Genomic DNA, 19,928 nt, shown 5'->3' with positions numbered 1-19,928 from the left:
ATGTTTAATGTTAGCTGCAAAATTAGTTGTTTTCTGAAGTATACAATACAGATATGGCCATGAAAAAAAAATCAAAGTTTGGAAGAACACATGGAGTTGGAAAAAAAAAATACTACTTCTCCCCTTATTTTTCCAAAGAAGAGAGCGCTTGCTATCACTACCTACACTACACACTGAACTCCGAGTAGATACAGTAGATGTGATGCCTACTATATTTCCTTGACTTTATTTTATTTCATTTTTTGAAGAAGAAAATCTTTTTATTAATCACAACATGAAATTAATTTGACATCCCATTAGGATCAAGCCTTGATAAATAATGCTGTTATGAAATTTACACCCATTCTGGAGGAAAATATTACATTATTAGGCCTCTTTTAGAAGGTTTTTATGGAATGATTTTAGTAAACCTTTTCTTTTTCAACAGTAAATAGCATGTATTTTCAAACTGTGCTAAAAAGCACTTAGTAAAATAACTATAAAATCTATAATCATTAACAACTGGCAGGACTAGGACTATTCTGTTAAACATTAAGAACCATATTCCTGTTTTAGCTGTTACATCAATGCCCCTTTTTCATTGGTAAAGCAAACACTTTCTGGGAGTGCCATGATGATTAGTAAGTTTCCTCAGTTAATGATGCTTGCTTCCTCAAGGCTCAAATGAGTTTCCTCCCCAGTTTTACTCTCCTGGAGTAGAAACAAGTAACTTTGGGTTTTGTATAGAAGGAGGCTAATATTTTGAAATTCTGCTATTGAAATTTTTTAACTGATAATTTACAAAAGAAATGAATTATTATAGGAATAAGTCTGTGAACTACTCCCAGTTTTGAAATAAAAAGGCTTCAGAATAACTTCTCAAACTTACCTTTCCATTCTGTAACACAACTTGGGAATCCTAATATGTCTGATCCGCATTGCCGTAATTCCTCTATCAGCTACATTTTGCCCTCAATAAGGGTTAGGATTGTGGTTTCAAACAACTTTTGCATAGAAAGCATCTTTAAGTAAGTTTTCTTTTCATTGAATTGAGATTTTTTTTTCACGTAGGTGCCTGTGGAAGGCAATGTAAACATACACACACATATATATATATACACATTTGCATATCCATGTGGGTGTGTATGTGTATTTTTTATTTTTTTAAAGATTTTATTTATTTATTTGACAGGCAGAGATCACAAGTAAGCAGAGAGGCAGGCAGAGAGAGAGAGGGAGAAGCAGGCATCCTGCTGAGCAGAGAGTCCCATGCGGGGCTTGATCCCAGGACCCTGAGATCATGACGTGAGCTGAAGGCAGGGGCTTTAACCCACTGAGCCACCCAGTCACCCCTGTATGTATGTGTTTTTAAAATAAATTAGTTTCAGGGCTCTTGGGTGGCTCCACGGGTTAAGCATCTGCCTTCAGCTCAGGTCATGATCTCTGGGTCCTGGAATCAAGCCCCAGGGCAGGCTTCCTGCTCAGTTGGCCGCTCATGCTCTCTCTTTCTCAAATAAATAAATAACAAACAATTAAAAAAAAAATAAAGTAAGTTACTTTTACCAGTAGAATAAAACTAAACTACAGGGACAACTCTGAGAACAGGTTAGTCTTCCTCACACTCCTCTAGGATGAGGAAGGCAGGTACAATTCTCCAAGGGAGGTGATGAGGCTGTGGTAAGACTTTTCATCATCCAATGGTCTGGCCCTGCCAGGCCTCACTACCACAGTGATATGCACATCTGCTTCCTCAGAAGCACTGGCCTCTAGAGACATGTCTGTCAGAAACAAGATGTTAATGGTTGAGCAGCGACGGCTGTTTGCAATCTTTTGGTAACTCTCTCCACTTTACGTCCAATCTTGGTATCAAAGTGATCATCATCAAGCTCAAGAATATCTCAGTTTGTAGAATGACCAAATAATAGCTCTGGGCCTCTACATTTCCTGAAGACAAGATATACACCTTCATTCCAGCCTCAGTCCATTTCCTGACTGTTCATTCCAGCCTCAGTCCATTTCCTGACTGCGGGAACTACATCCTCAAAAAACTCTGTTTTCATGCCCCCAGCTGTGAAGGCAGCTCTCCACAGACAGCCCTGCCTCTATCTGAGCGCTCTGGTCTTTTGCTTCAGAGACATCTGGCAGCACACGTTATCCACCACAGCCTGGATCATCCGCTGCAGGTCATCTGCTCCATTCCCAGATGTGGCAGATGTGACCAAATGGAAACTGCTGATAATTAAACGAATAAAACTAAAATAGATAAATTGGGGCAGTGGTTTCTAAAGCTTGTACCAGCATAGCTTGTTCAGCTGATTGTGCACATCTTTTCTCAGGATCACGTTCAGTGAAGAGATTTCATGTTGGTCACTTGAAATTCATCATGGCGGGAGTAGTCACACCATAGGAATCCTCTGTGTTACAGACCGAGTTGACCCCTTCTCCATCCTCTCATTAAACAGTAAGCAGCACCATTTACGAGTGTACCGCCACATGGTCAAGACCATGAGACATCCCAGAACTCATAACTTATTTAATTTAACATCAGATAACAGAAGCAACTTCACTTGTGCAATGTATAAGAATTAGGTGACCAAAGTGTTTTTTTCTGGAACCACAACAACAGAAATACCCACATGAATCCTAAGATGAGGTGTTGCTTTCTGTAATACTGTCTCTACAGCCTGAGGAAGTAATGATGGAGATTAGGATTGTCCAGACTGACATTTTTATTGCAACTAAATCTTTTTCTCTTTAACCCTGGGACCATCACAATGTTTCCAATTTTTATTTTGTTAAGAAATCATTAAAAAATCTCTTGTCATCTCCCAACCTAATTTCATGACTGAAAGAACATTTAATACTAAGAAAAGTAAAATAAAAATATCTAATCTCTAAATACATTACAATTCTTCCTAGGAAAGAAAATTTTGCAGTCCTACACTACCATTTACTACGTATTAGTATAAGCTTTATCACAAGCTGGCTGAGTACTTTGGAGCCCTCACACAATAATTATATTAATTTTTCTTAACAATAAGTCATCAAAAGAAGCATATTCTGAAGAAAAAAAAAAACAGATAATATCAAGCTGTGAACTATGTTGAGAGCGCTTCAGTTGCCAGACGGAATACTTAGTTGCACTGACAAAGACCATGGGGTGTCTGTATCTCTCTTAGCTAAGGATGACTTTTCAGATTATCTAAATGTGTGACTTCCTTCTCTCAGCTCACTCAAGTACATTTCTTATAAGAAAACATTTTTCAGTATTATTTTTATACACAGACTATATGGCAACCTCCAAACACAAGTATGTAGTCTCCTTTCCAGTTATCTTTCACTAAAATTAACAGTTATTTTAATTCATCCTTAGTCTCATGTACATTTCACTCAGTGTGATCCTTTCTGTGTGTTGGTAACATGTAGTTTCAGAATGAGCTACCTGAGAACTCTATCTAGAGACAAGGTAAACAGATTCAAGCCTGGCCTGATCAACCTGCTCTGGTAGCTGGTCTGGCATATCCTGATCAACACTGGGATCAACACCGTCCTGTGGCCTTCAAACTATGATAAATATTATTTCAATGTCTTTAAAAATGTTCATTTATCTTAAGTGATATTGGAGACTGGTATTCCTTAGGTATCACTTCTAGAAAACTACTGCCCATGTATTGAAATATTATTTTTCCCTTTCTGAATATGTAATAGGAACAGTGTTCCTGTTACATCACATCTTCTAATAAAAAAGACACATTAAAAAAAAATCATACAACAGTAGATCAAATAAGTAGACACAACCAAGTGTGTACTTGGCATATTTAACAAAGCTGACCAATAGCTCTAAATTAACACTGAATTTGCTCCTGTAAAGGAGAATTATTATTGACATTTCCAGCTTGTGGGGCCACTGAGAGTGAATAAGTTGATTGTTGTTCAATTATTTAATTAAGTTCCAGGAAAGATGTGAATCACGAGGCCTACCAGCATTAGCACTAAATTATAGAAACAGAGCAGTATTGGTCAAAAAGCGGATAGCAATGATCACGGAGAATATGTTATATATTGACTGTCTTTGTCTGCTAGCGTATTGACAGGGAACATGCAGAAAACTAATTTTGAAGTTTTTTTTTTTTTTTTTTTTTAAACATTTTTTTTTCTTAAGATTTTATTTATTTACTTGAGAGAGAGACAGTGAGAGAGAGCACATGAGCGAGGAGAAGGTCAGAGAGAGAAGCAGACTCCCCATGGAGCTGGGAGCCTGATGTGGGACTCGATCCTGGGACTCCAGGATCATGACCTGAGCTGAAGGCAGTCGTCCAACCAACTGAGCCACCCAGGCGCCCAATTTTGAAGTTTTTAATTATAATGACTTTTAAAAAGTATAAGGAATCATGAATAGTTCATAGAGCTTAAGCACATAGGCTATTTTATCTTATATGACCTCAGAAGAACAACTAAATAGGTACAAACATAATGAGCAAAATATTCCCAAACCACTCTTGGCCCAGACAACATACTGAGCATTGAGAATAATAAGTTGCTCTCATTAATAGTAAATTGAAGTACAATAGTCCCCCTTTATTCTGGTTTTCATTTCTGTAGTTTCAGTTAGCTGCAGTCAACGGTGGTCTGGAAGCAGATGGTCCTCCTTCTGAGGAGGAGAGGTCCCTATAGGTCAAGAGTAACCTAATGCTAGGTCACAATGCATGTGTCATTCACCTTGGTTCATCTCATCATGCAGGCATTTTATCATCTCACATCATCAAAAGAAAGATGAATACAGTACAAGAAGATATTTTGAGAGACCTCATTTGCACAACTTTTATTACAGTATATTGTTATAATTGTTCTATGTTGTTATTAGTTATTATTCTTAATTTCTTACTGTGCCTGAAGTATAAATTAAGTTTTATCATAGATGTGTGATATCATATCATATGAGGTTCATCTATATGTATATATATATATATACATATATATGAGAAAAAGCAGGAAATATACACAGTTTGGTCCTATCTGCAGTTTCAAGCACCCACTGGGATCTTGGAACAATCAATTCCCTGTGGATAAGGGGGGATTACTGTATTGCCCCTTGAAACTGTCATTTGGAGACACAAATGTGAAAGCACAAGAAATTCACTCATTTTTCAGGTTTTTAGATTTCTAAACATGTTAAGATGTTTACCATATGTACATTATGAATATAATCTAGCTAGTACAAATGGTAAGAATGTCTGCATGGTGAAATTTGGACAGAACTTCATATTCACCGCAGTAAGCTGTAAACAATCTATGTAAAATATTTCTTTTAGGGACCAGCATATGTACAAAGAATAACTATTCTGTTAATTACCAGTGTGAAAGAATAACTACTTTGTTAACTGATAGTAAAGTATATATGTTTAGTAGCTAAATCTGTATCTGTATCTATGTCTATATATCCTTTATGATCAACTGCATCTATCATAGAATGACAAACATGACCAACTAAGAAAAAGCAGTAGATCCAATACAATTTTATTTCTTAAAGTTTTGGTTTCATACTACATGCCAAAAAGTCATCACTAAATTAGGATACATTGCCTTGCTTCAACCACCATTAGGTTATAGCACAGAGCTATTGGATTAGAGGCAATGCGTTGTATTTGATTGCCCACTGCCAAGTTCAGGTGACATAAGTCATGTTCCACAATGTTAGTTCTAGACGTACTATTAAGAATTTTAACCAGTGACTTTGATGATTGAATTGTGAACACGAGTGAACATGATCTTTAATTTTACAGGTAAGTTATGGAGAATGACATCTCCAGCACTATAGAGGAAAAGAATGTGAATACAAAATAGCCTTAAGAAATTCTACAAGTTTTCAGAATTAATTATGATAAAATTCAAGAGGAACAAATCAAGGTCATCATAATACTGAAAAAAATTAAGGGAATACAAAAGTGAAGAAATGTCTATGTATAAACGTTTTTGAAGAAAGTCTGAAGCACCATGGAGGAAGGAGATCAAAAGTCAAATGGGTACACAATGAACTTTAACTTTTAAACTTTTTAACTTTTAAAGGGAGTGACAGACTTAGTTACTTGAATGAGGTAATAATAGTATAATGCTGTGGACAAAGGATTTGGAACAGGAGACTTGGGATTGAATCCAAGTGCCACACTTACTAATCTTGAGATCTTGGGTTAAGCCATTCTATATCTCTGAATCTCATTTGAAAAATGGACATGTTAACAATATCTAGTTAAACTAAAAACTAATTGGGATAATTTATGTAAAAATACATTGTAAATTTTAAATTACTGTTTACTACTGCTGATTTTTGAAAATAATTTTTATAAAGGTTATAGTCCCTCAAATTAAACATTTTACATTATATAAAAAATTTTCAGAAGCTTTAAACATTTTAAGATTTTTAGATAACATACTCTATCAGAAGGGCTTAAATACCATTTCATTTTTTAAAATGTCTTAACCAGGGTTGCATGGGTGGCTCAGAGGTTTAAAGCCTCTGCTTTCAGCTCAGGTCATGATCCCAGGGTCCTGGGATTGAGCCCCACATCGGGCTCTCTGCTGCAGGGAGCCTGCTTCATCCTCTCTCTCTCGCTGGCTCTCTGCCTACTTGTGATCTCTATCTGTCAAATAAATAAATAAAATCTTTAAAAAAAAATAAAATGTCTTAACCATAAGGTAATTTCTAGAACACAGATGAGAAGTAAGCATTTTTAAATTGCTTTTAAAAAAAACCCAAAGTTTCATTTTGTTAACTATGGTATTGGAGTTTTAACTCTTGTTTTAAACCAAGGTTATTAGGTTCTGGAAGGCTATAAAATCTTTTATTTTCTAAGTTTCAAAAAACATGACTATATTTTCATCAATTTGAGAAACTGAGAATATTCATATAAGGTCCGGGCTACAAACAATTTGGATATTGTCTGAAAGGTCTCTCAGGGGCACCTGGGTGGCACAGTCAGTTCAATGTCGGATTCTTGGTTTTAGCTTGCGTCCTGATCTTAGGGTCGTGAGATGGGGTCCCACGGGGGGCTCCACGTTCAGTTCAGAGTCAGCTTGAGATTCTCAGTCTCCCTCAGCCCCTTCTGCTCAGGCTCTCTCTCTAGTGCTGTCTAAAATAAATAAATAAATCTTAAAACAAAATCTTTTAGCAGGCCTTTCTGGTTTAATTATTGGTCTTTTCTTCCTTTTCTTCTCCTCCTTCCCTTTTTCCTCTTCCTCTTCTTCCTTCTTTTTCCTCTTTCTCCTCTTCTCTTCTCTTTCTTTCTCTTCTCCTCCTCCTCCTCCTCCATGTTCCTCTTTCTCCTCCTCTCCCTCTCTTCCAATGTGCTACCCCTAATCCATTGTTTTCACTAGCCTAAAGTTTCTACTCTGTGGATCTTTCGAATGAAGTAAATACATCATTATATTGCTAGTGTATAAAGACTTGGGTTTTTCTTCCTTCTTTAGTTTTAGGCAAAAGAAGGAGACCCTGGAGGAAAAGCCATACTTGTAGATTGAATGCCAAGAAAAGAAAATAGAATCCAATGCAATTCAACCTCACAAACTCTGCTTTCCAGAGACACGGATAGCTTTAGGTATATAGATGTAGGCATATTATAAGTATACACAATTAGAACCCCAAAATCCTATTTGGGATAAAACACTTCTGGAACTAATGAGATCCAGGTATAAGTAAAGCTCAGAGAAAAACTGCTGAGGAAAAGGCAGGGACTCAAGCATGTAAAGTTAAATTCAATAATATATAAACATTTTTCTTAAAAAAAAAAACTATACATGGTTTCCACTTACTACTGTTCCATGATCTGAACCCCACAGCCTTAATATGAAAAATCATTTCTCTTGATAAGGTAGTTTAATTTGCACATGTGGTTTACTACATATACAGATCTTTCTACATTTCCTGATTTATTGGTGTGAAAATTTCACTGATCCAGAAGAATTTATACTAAAATTGCTTGGTAATATGAAATCTGTTCAGGAAGATTAGAAAACCATATTATATGCCCAAGAGATTACACTATCATTTATAACAGTTGCATCCAAACTAACTCATATCTACTTAATTACAAACAACATTACATGAACCATTTTAACCCTAAACATGCTATTTATACAAATAATGTAAGTGCTGGGGGAAACAAACAAATAAAGATAACAAGGTCCCTTAGCAACAAGGAGCCAGAATTCTTCTAAGGAAATTAAGTTCACTAAGTCAATAAAATAACCTAAATCCCTTAAATTTATAACTTCTACATTTAATACATTCTACATTTAATACTGTTCAGTAATTCCACCATATTTTCTGCACCTGAAAGGATATCAGGTCTTTTGTTTTTCTTCTTTTTTCTCCTGCAATTAAACTCTTCTTGCTACCACATTAGGATATCCTAAATCTCCCCCATTCTCACTATACATCAAAGTTATGTTGTGTCCAACAAAAGCAAAGCTTTTTACTGCTTGTGGTTTCTAGAACAATGCTTTTAAGATATTAATGTACAGGCCATTCACCTGGGGATCTTGGAAAAATGCAGGTATTAATTCAGCAGATCTGGGGTCTGGCCCCACATTCTGCATTTCTAATGAGCCCCCAGATGCTATGTATTCTGCTCTCAAATAGCAGCAAGCTCTTAGACACATGAAGAGGGTGTATTCCACCAAATCTATAAATCATCACAAAAGTTTTGATATAAAAATCTTGCAAATCTTAATAGTTCAATAAGAATACAAAAATAAGGTAGTAGGAATTATGACTGTATACTCAAGAACTAGCTAAGGAAACTGAACTAAGGAAAATTGCACTAACCCCAGAGGTCAATGCCCCTGTATTCCTGTCAAGAGGAAGTCATGATTTAAATTTCTCGTTAATACTCATAAAATATTTACAAGAGCAACAATGTAATGCACTATAGACGGGCTAGCACTCTACTTTGAGTCCTCTGGTACCTCTCAAACCTTCTTATGGAAGCTGATTTTGAATAAAACCTGACATTCATAATTATTCTATATTTTTAAAAATATTGCTATTAAAATCATCATTAAGGACAAAATTGTGAGCAAAGGCTATAATTGATGGCATTTAAAAAACAAATACAACTAATTAGAAGATACTATATATGAGATATGTCAAATGAAAATCCCGTAAAGATTGACTTGCTAGATTAATAGTAAACAATGTTACCTATTTTTGTTATCTTTAAATCTATGGAAAGAATAGACAGGTGGAATGAGCATTGGATTAGAGAAGGAGAAGCTCTGAAGTAAAACTAGCACTTGGATTCAAAGCCTCCAAGGCCTCTGTCCTTGAGCAGTTAAATTCAGGTAAGAAGTCACTCATAAAGAGCTAAAACAAAGAAATGAGACAACGCTTAGAAGATCCTTTTCTTTTTTTAAGAGTTTTCTTTTTTTTAAGATTTTATTTATTTATTTGACAGCGATCACAAGTAAGCAGAGAGGCGGGCAAAGAGAGAGGAGGAAGCAGGCTCCCCGCTGAGCAGAGATGCAGGGCTCGAACCTAGGATGCTGGGATCATGACCTGAGCTGAAGGCAGAGGCTTTAACCCACTAAGCCACCCAGGCGCCCCTGCTTAGAAGATCCTTAGCGCTGTGCCGGTGGTTAGCAACTGTAATTACTAGCTTCAATTATTATTATTGTTTTTAAATTCAATTAATGAACCTCTACTGTTTCATTAGTTTCAGAGGTAGAGTTCTGTTATTCCTCAGGTGCATGTAACACCCAGTGCTCATTACATCACGTGACCTCCTTCAATGTCCCCCACCCAGTTACCAGTATTCTTAACCATCTGAGTTTCTATGAAAATTACATAAACGAGGATGTATTTATAAAATGCCTTTAAAGTTCTACTCCTAATAAGCACAATAATAATATCGATTCCACCATTTGTTGAATACTTGCATCGTATCAAGCATCGTGTAAAAAGCAGTAAATAACCTTTGAGCCCTTATACATGTCCAAAGTTTATACTTTACATAAGAATGATCAAGTCCAGGGGCGCCTGGGTGGCTCAACGGGTTAAGCCGCTGCCTTCGGCTCAGGTCATGAACTCCGAGTCCTCGGATGGAGCCCCGCATCGGGCTCTCTGCTCAGCAGGGAGCTTGCTTCCTCCTCTCTCTCTGCCTGCCTCTCTGCCTGCTTGTGATCTCTCTCAATAAATCTCTCTCAAATAAATAAATAAAATCTTAAAAAAAAAAAAGAATGATCAAGTCCAGAAAAATACAGTGGTTTACATAAAATCCCTAGAGTTTAGGCACAGCAGAACTGGCATTTCCACCTAGATTTGTCTAACATTTCCACTACAGCGGTGTTTGAAGCTGTTCCTTTGTGGTTTTGTCGTCATCTGTGGAATGAGATTAATAATGTGGACCACATAATTTGTTTGGAAAACTAAATCAGATAATGACCACTGAAAAGCCAGTACAATGACTGACACAATGCTAGCAGCCAACAGACAAGCTCTACTTATAGTTGAGAGATGGCACAAATACTAAGTTTGAAATGGGCTCTGCTCCTACTAGGAAGCGCTATGATACGTTTTCAGTCTTAGACTTTGTCATCATCAGCTTCTCCTGTACCCTTTACCCCTGTCCATGCGGAGTTTCCCATCATGCCATTGATTATATTTAGCCAGATATAACATAACATTACTGTGGCAAAATAAGCATCCTGCCTTTTTGGGATTCCTGGCAGAATATTCCAAACACAACTTTACTTTTGCTGATGCTGTTAATTGCACAAATGCTCACGTCATCTTGTTTAGACTGTGGTTTCATCCTGTTTTGACTATCATGTTGCCCTTCTGCTGGGCTCCCCGTTGACAGACTTCAGCTGGTACAGACTGCGCCTCCGAGTCTGATAGGCATCAGCTGCAGCAAATAGACAACTTCTGCTCCAGCTAGCTGCCAGACACAAATTTGTATTAAATTGTACTTTTAATTCGCCGTAAGAAAATATTTTTAGATTTATGTATGCAAGATGTCTTCCCATCTCAAGCATTAAGAAATGTCTAATCCTCCATTTTCTCATACGTACTGAATGAAGTGGCATGAAAAAAACACCAATGGCCCTTTCTGTTACATGTTCCTCTGTGGTACCTTTTTAAAAAGCTACCATTTATCTTTCATTGGCACTTTTAAAGGCTGATGAAATTAGATTTATTACATGTACAGTAAAAAGAGAAGACAGGGATGTCTAAATTGTTAATGTTCTCTCCTAACAACAACAAAAAGTCATTGACTGGCCCTCACCCAAACAAATTCCATGAATGCTGGCCAGTTCAGTGTGGCTTTGCTGTAACTGTGCGTTCCATATTTTTGTGGCTCTAGCTTATAGGAATTATAAAGACCAAATTTCAGATATGTTGAAAAAATGCAGAGGAATTCTGTTCAGGTGCACAGCAGAGTGTTAGAAATCTCTGTGTGGAAGTCAGAAGCTCTGTCATCTGGGGTCACATGGGTCTCTGAGTCCAGAATGTTATCACATATCTGGAATAGTCCAAGTCTGTAATTGTTTCTATCTGGTTCTTCCCTGTTCCAGTGGCTCATGCACAGTGCTACAAGGTCTCAGTTCTCTAAAATGTTGCTTTTAATATGTTGTAGACACTTCCTTTTTGGGGGGGGCTACCTGGTTTACATTACCCCTCCTCTGTTCTTAACCTCACTCCTATTTCTGTTAGAAAAATATCTCTGCTCACTGTGTGTAGTCTTGATACTGTGGAAATCCATCTGCCTTCCTTCTACTACTATAACAGAATGGATCAGAGCTTTCTAGTTACCACTTAGTTATAGCTATGGAGTGAGCATGTGGTTTACATCAGACCCATGAGAGGCATTCCCTTCAGGGACTTAGAATCTTGGGCATGTGTCACAAAAACAGAAAAAAATAGTTGGAGTTTCTTTTCTTAATTAGAATGGCCCCAAGCAAAAAGTGGGTCATAAGTGGAACATACTTATTATGAATATCTTCCTGTAATTCCTACTTGTCTTTTATCCATGGCTTCCCAAATCCTGCCTTGTTGTCTCCAAATTTCCCTTAGAATATTTGAGCTCTGATTATAATTATAATATTTTCTTTTTCTTATTTTAGCAAGACTTGAACCAAAAACTCTGGATGCGTGCAACTCAGGAACTGTGCGTAGTGATATTTTCCTACTTTGGAATTTCTGGTTAGTATGATCGTCTGCAGAATGAAGTATCAATCCCTTAGGATCTGGATCAGCTCTATTCTCCAACATTGCCATCACTTTTACCCAAACAAATGCTTTACACTAAGTGGACTAATTTATTCTTTTGTGCACGTGTGTGTTTATGTATCTTTATTTACCTGAATAGGATACCCAGCACCCATTCCTTCCAAATTTCTTCCTTTTTCCTCTTATTTGAATCTTACCTATTTTCAAAGTGCAAACCAATTCCCCAATTCCTCTGTAAAGCCTTTTCTTTAGTATTAAATCCATGATGGTATCGTCTCTGTTCAAATTTTATAACAATCATTGCTGTATAGTGCTAATATTCAACTAGGTTCCTTAACAGTATTTACTCAACAAATTCTTGTATTTTCCTGTGTGCCTTATTTCATCAACTAGACTTTAAATTCTGCCATGGATGGGTTCAAAGTTTGTGTCCTATCGAATTCCTTCAGTGCTTACCATACTGTCCCATGAAATACTTTTTAAATGTGCATTTTGGTTCTCAATATTTAATTCCTCTTTGCATTTGGGGAATACTTGCTGTGAGATTTCTTCCTTTTTATATTTTCAAAAGTAATTATTTGGACGGCTACTTTCCTATGCTCTGCAACTTACATGTATTAATGATGTCACTTTTCTTTTTTAAAGCATTATACGTTAAAGAAAATGTAGATTGTGTACATAGTGGCTTCCGGTTGCAGTAAAGCAGAATGTTCAAATATTTAAGAAATGATCTTAGTTTGGTGGTTTTATGAACTGATAATAGCTAATGGTTATTGAACATACATCAAGTACCATTCAGCGCACAAAGTTCATATGGGGGTTATTTTTATCCACTATATTTACAGATGAAGAAACTGAAATTAATGATTTTGAAAAGCCTATGCAACAATCCCCAGCTAATAAGGGACAGAGTAAGAGTTAAAAATAAGTCTGCCTCCAGAATTCTAACACTGAACAACAATGCCATACCAGCACTGTTGTAATTTCTGGACATATCAGCAAAGGACATTTTAAAATTAAACACACACACACCCACACACACACACACACAATTATTTAAAAATTATCCCCAGTGATTATAGAGTAACTTTGTTTACATGGTGATTTATACAATGTGATTTTCACGGGAGCTAAAAAGACTGACTGACTGCTCTTAAGATACCAAGGCAGGTCTATGACTGAATGCTCTAAAAGACTAGAACTATTTCTTTTCAGAACACATAACTACGTAAATGCTAGACATTCTTTTATTTCCCAAAAGTACGTGGCATTTTTATGCAAAATCCCCAAAAATGGGCTTAAGTAATATATTTTTTGAATACTGTACAGCATGTGCATTCACATTTCATTAGGCGAAAAGTATTGCCCCTTTAGTTTTAACAACGCTGCACAGATACACTGGAAAATCCTCCAAGTTAAAGAACACTAAGAAGACAAGTCAACTAAATTCAAAGTCTGATACTCAAGTGGATCTTAGATGGAAAAAAAATGCCATAAGATATATTATTAAGACAACTGACAAAACTTAGATATAGGCTGTATATTAGATAGTATATGGTATGAATGTTAAATATTCTGAATTTGACTACACTATGACTACAGAACAGATTTTACTTGTTCTTAGGAGATAACCTTTGAATTATTTAGAGTAAGGGGATATGTTTTCTGCAGTTTGCCATCAAATGAGTCAACAACAATAGTAATATATTAATACTATGCATGAGTCGAGGATGCTAAAATAAGCCTGGTAAAATGTTAATTTGTGAGTCCAAGTCAAGGCAGTATGTGAACTAACTGCACTGTTTGAGATTTTCTGTTAAGTTTGGAACTTTTAAAAACATAAAAAGTTCATGAATAACTGTATATGATGGTAAGAATACTTTAAAATGGTTTACCTCTTTGGGATATAAAATATTTTTAAAATATCCCAACTCTTTTTGTATAAATTCTTTTATTTATATGAAGGAAATACCTATTAAGGTAGTTGATTCTTCTTATTTTCCTGTAAGTTGCTTAATGATTAGTCTGAAGTCACGTAGCACAGTGAATGCTTTTTATTATACGCATTAGGTAGTGTTTTAAATATTCAAAAAATCTGAAGTAGTTCAACTATGTATCAACTGTAATATTTAGTGTAAAGTAAGATCCGTCTTCTTCAACTCACTTTTCCTTGGTTTTATAAAGTTGCTTGAATGATAAACTATAGCATGGAAAACTATAGTAAAACACTGTAATAAAAATGCAGTATCCAAATACAATACATGTAGATGGTAACATGTAGATGACAGGAGAAAAGGTGTTTTGTCATAAAATAAAACATAATATAATAAATTTAATATACAATTCTATAATTATAGTCAGATAATTCAGTAGCCTGCTCTTAACAACTGATAGAACATTTTGACAGAAAATCACTAAGAATAGATAAGACTTGAATAATACTATCAACCAAATTGACCTAATTGATATTTGTAGTACACTCTACCAAAAGCAGAATAAATATTCTTGTCAAGCATGTAAGGAACATTTATTGAGATAGACTATATCCTAGTTCATAAAGTAGGTCTAAATAAATTCAAAATGATTCATGACTTACAAAATAATTTTTCTGACCACAATGGAATTAAATTAGAAATCAATAAAAGAAAAATACCTGGAAAATTTCCAAATATTTGGAAATTAAATAATATACTTCTAAACAATGTATGGGTCAAATGAAAATCAAAGGGGAAATTATAAACTATTTGGACTCTCTATGGGATAAAGAGAAGTTTGCGTGGACTAAATAAAAATGAAGACACAAAATACAAGCAAAAAGCTTAACAAAATAAAGCTATTAAAAGCATAGTCAGGGGCACCTGGGTGGCTCAGTGGGTTAAAGCCTCTGCTTTTGGCTCAGGTCATGATCCCAGGGTCCTGGGTTCAAGCCCCGCATCAGGCTTTCCGCTCAGCAGGGAGCCTGCTTCCCCTCCTCTCTCTCTGCCTGCTTCTCTGCCTACTTGTGATCTCTGTCAAATAAATAAATAAAATCTTAAAAAAAAAAAGGCAAAGTCAATGTTTTTAAATAAAGATTTTTTAAATAGTTAAGAATTTTTTAAATAGTTAAGAATTTTTTAAATAGTTAAAGATTTTAGACTAACAAATTAGCACACTGGTTAAAAGTCATGAACAAGGTATTCAGTTAAGAGGATGCAAGTTCACTCATGAAAGGGCCAAAGTCAAGAATGTAAGGGCCAAAGATGGTGGTGTTGGCAGAGGATATATTTTTAATCTAAGATAGCATTGGGAAGAATTAAATCTCTGACACATGGGAAAACCTCATAAAATATTTAACTACCAGAAACGTATCAGAAATATATTCATGCCAAACTGAAGTGCAGTGGAAGATCATAAAGGAAATCCTTCATTGATAGCTGCCAGGATATAAAGTGTTAATTACATCTTCAAAGTCATTTATTCAGTCCTGTAACAAATATATGCTGAATGACTATAATTTCTGTTCAAATAAATATTAATCAAACACAAGTAATAATTAAAAACAAATATTCAAATGGTACACCATTACTAAATACAAGATATAATAGAGATTGTTACTATATCTCAACTATCAAGTGGGGCAAAGCTGATTCCAGAATTAGCCCTGAGTTAGTCTCCTTGGTTCCAAATTCAAGAATTCCAAATGTCATTTCATGCTGTTTCTCAGCTATCTGCTTTTTGTCTTTTTTTTTTTTTTAAGATATCCTTTATTTATTTGAGAGAGAGAGAGAACACAAGCAGTAGGGGAGGAGCAGAGGGAGAGGGAGGAGCAGACTCCCCACTGAGCAGGGAGCCTGATGCAGGGCTCAATCCCAGGACCGTGGGATCATGACTTGAGTTAAAGGCAGACGCTTAACCCACTGAGCCACCCAGATGCCCATCCTCTTGTTGTTTCAAAAGGACTTCTCAGAAATTAAAAAGTCAAATGTTTTGTGTGTTTTATACATATAGGGTACATGGTCTTGGATTTTAGAATGTGAATTGCAGATAAAAACACAATATTTTCTTTAGAATAGGTACCATGGATTTTCAAAAACCAATTTAAATGAGCAAAAGTAAGGAACAAAATGGTAGAACTGTGTTGGAAAAGCTTATCATCACCCTTGACAAAGTACTGACAATATGGAAAACCCTGCATTGAAAAGCCTTGTATTTCATAAAGAAATTAATATGTAGAAAGCAAATTATGTGATTCTGGGAGAAATACAACTAAGAATCATTGTAGTATTTGTCAGACTAAACGTATACATCAATGATCATTCTACAACAAATAAAAACTGAATATATATGTTGTTGTGTGTATATCTATTAGTGACTATGACCTAAAATGCATTGTATATTGTGTTTGCATATATATGTTTGTGTGTACATTTATAAAATTTCTTATTTTATTTTTATTTTCAAATTATTTATTTGTGTGTGTGTGTGTGTGTGTGTAAGAGAGAGAGAGAGAGAGAGAGAGAGAGTGCATATGGTGGGAGGGGCAGAGGGAGGGAGAGAGAGAGAGAGAGAGAGAGGACCTCCAGCAGACTTCCCACTGAGTGTGGAGCCTGACCCTGGGCTTAGTTCCAAGACCCTCAGATCATGACCTGATGTGAAATCAGGAGTTGGATGCTCAAGCAACTGAGCCACCCAGGTGTCTCCTCTTGATTTTAAAAATGACTCACTTTATGTATCATATAGAATGTAACACCAAAAATTTCTATTTAAGCTTTGCCAATATTGACAAATTATTTTTTGGCAATATTGGCAAATATTTAAAATTTTCCTCATGTAATTATTTTAGATTATTTTTAAATTTTTTCATCATGTGATTTCCAAATTTTCAATATTTCAAGTAAGTTTTAAGATTTAGATGAGATAAGCATCAGGGCTCTAAACCATTCAGGAAAAAGTAACTTGTAACTTGTTTTTGTGGTCAACTCAATAATATATTTCTTGAGTATTCATTTGAACTAAGAAGTCTGCAATGTATACTGACAACTATCATAAAAATTGTTTCTTATTTATTACATATAAGATGTAATTTCTTCTGCTTTTACAAAATTGTGAATGTATAGACTTAGTTGAATTTTTCCAATAGATATTAAAACTTATTTTCCACTTCTTGGTCCATCAGAATTCTGTAAACAGCCACCACAAATCTCAGAAAAATTTATTTGTATTTAACAAAAGGGATTATCTCAATAATTTGAAAAACGGTTTGAGCCAATGAAGAGATTGCCTGTATTTGCATACATATACGAATCTTCTCATTGAGGAAGCCATATAATAAGCAGTGTGGACTAAATTCATAATTTAGGTGAATACAGTAACAAAATGACCAGTGGGTATTTGGATAGTTCTACTATTAAGAAGACAATAGGAACAGGGCTATTAACTTCGGACTCTAAATCTAACCAGCACAAGGACATAGTGGGCACTTTCAATTAATTTTAATTGACTGGAAGAATTAGACTTAAAACTTGTTTTTCTTTGAGAGTGGGTGTGCCTGTGCATGCATTTACAAGTGTACAAGAGTGAGATGAGGAGAAGGAAGAAGGAGAGGAGGAGATAAGGGAGAAGGGAAGAACTAAACAGGTGTGCAAGAACAGAGGACAGTACCTAAGTGTGTGGGCGTACAAGTTAAGTGAGATAGGGATAACTTCTGATGTGAGTTCACTTTTAATATATTCTCACCAGCATGTCAATGTGTAGTAGACATCTTTATTAATGTAGCCATACTTCACCAATCAAGATCTAAATGAAAACTGCTGACTCTCTCAACACTCTTGTGTTTCCACATAACATTATGCCTTTTAAATGGTTTGTTCCTCATAATTCTCAGACAGAACACTCTATGCCACAAACTTAATTTTTCTTAAAATGTTACAATTTTGCTGAAATATCTGATAAGTGGTGGCATTACTACATACTAGTCTGTCTTTGGAGGAGGGGGCTGCATGTGTGATCCTGTCACACTTTGCCACCTGTTTCTCAAGGAGTAAAAGAAGTGATAAAGAAAATTATTTTGTTGATATATCTAACATCTTCAGAATATATATTCAGACCTAATAGATATTTGAAACCACTTTTGGTATAAATGTTGGAGCTAAAATCTCATGAGGTAAATTTACTTGTTCAAGATCCCATACCTTGTAAAAGTTGAAAAGTCCTAACCCATTTCTGCACTTCCTTGACCCTGAAACTGATTTTTTTTAAAGAATGTTTTTTTAAGATTCTTATTTATCTATTTATTTCATAGATAGAGATCACAAGTAGGCAGAGAAGAAGGCAGAGAGAGGAGGAAACAGGCTCCCCACTGAGCAGAGAGCCCCACGCGGGGCTTGATCCCAGGATCCCGAGAACATGACCCGAGCTGAAGGCAGAGGCTTTAACCCACTGAGCCACCCAGGCTCCCCCTGAAACTGATTTTTGATAAGATACTTGCGTTCACACTTTTTGTCACACTGGATTTAAGAGACTGGATTTAAGACTCCCCAAAATTGAACCTTAGTCTATCTCTTTGTTCTTACTGTCCAAATTTGGATGAGTCTAACTGATACATTTTTGAAAAACTTCTGCTTTGATCAAGTTTTCCCTCAGATGAAGCCAAGTTTTATACCTCTGAAACCTGTCCTTGTACTAGAATTTTAGGTATAGCCCATCCTCACCTTAACAATAAAATGCCCTCTAATATTAATTTTGAACAAAAATTTCCATCTCTAGGCCGCCATTTTGTTCTTTGCCACCTCCCTGTCCCATCCTTCTCCACTTCTACATGTACTCATACCCTGTCAACGCCTGCCGTAATAATTTTTACTTGTTTACCTTTTCTTTACCTCAGATGGGTTTTTCTGCCTTTTTTTCTACTTATCCAAATTGTACCACCTTTCCAGGATCATATCAATTCCCAAATGTTTCTAGAAGCCTACCTCCATTACGTCTAGTCAACAAAGACACTTCCCTTTCTTAAGGGAGCATTTATCTTATATCACCATTCTATATAGCACTTTATGATGTATTAAATGATTTCATTTTTCAATCATTTTATGTGTTTAGGTGTCGTCTCCACAATCAAAGTTGTTAATTTCTTGAGGGCAAATACTGAGGCTTACATAAATTCTGCAATCCTTGTCATTAATAGTGTGCTATAACTTCATATTGATTTTAACAATGAGCAGGAAATAGTCTGACATAATATCCAACAGCCCTCAAATTCTATGCTTATTTAGAGACACATTAAATTGAAAATTAGTTCAATAAGTCTTTACTTTCTTTGCGTATAATACGAAAGTACCTTAATTAATTCATTGACTTGTGTTAAATATTTTCAGTCTTATGTAGAGCATTTCAGAGTGAAAGCATTAAATGAAGTCAAAGTTATTAATTAATCTTACTGTGGTCATTGTACTTGTCTTCCCAACCTTCATTTTTATTAATTTCAACCTTCCCCTCATGTATAGCAATCATGTAATTTGAAAGGGATTGATTTCTTCTTTCTTCCTCCATTGTATGGATTGCTTTGACTAGTCTAAACAAATAAGTATTCTTTTCTATTCCAGTAAATTCCAGTAATCCTAGCCTGAGCCAGTGAGCATGCCTGGCTATAAAGCTGATCCTGTGTTGACCCATTCAGCACAAAATTTAGCTAATTTTGCTAAGACAAATTCTTCCCTTTATAGGTACATGATCCAACAAGTCTTCTAAA

The 19,928-nt window shown here is 35.6% G+C and overlaps 1 protein-coding gene and 1 pseudogene across 21 annotated transcripts in view; both read right to left on the bottom strand.

Annotated features, from left to right (window-relative positions):
- The window catches only part of ROBO2 (roundabout guidance receptor 2), a 1,685,112-nt gene that overhangs the window by 768,626 nt on the left and 896,558 nt on the right, over positions 1-19,928 (bottom strand). The window lies entirely within an intron of this gene.
- Positions 1,560-2,177, bottom strand: LOC106003571 (annotated as a pseudogene).

Source organism: Mustela putorius, unplaced genomic scaffold (assembly GCF_011764305.1).
Source record: "Mustela putorius furo isolate JIRA1106 unplaced genomic scaffold, ASM1176430v1.1 tig00003834_pilon_pilon_pilon, whole genome shotgun sequence".
NCBI classification, from domain to species: Eukaryota; Metazoa; Chordata; class Mammalia; order Carnivora; family Mustelidae; genus Mustela; species Mustela putorius.
This window is presented reverse-complemented; position numbering and strand designations above follow the sequence as displayed.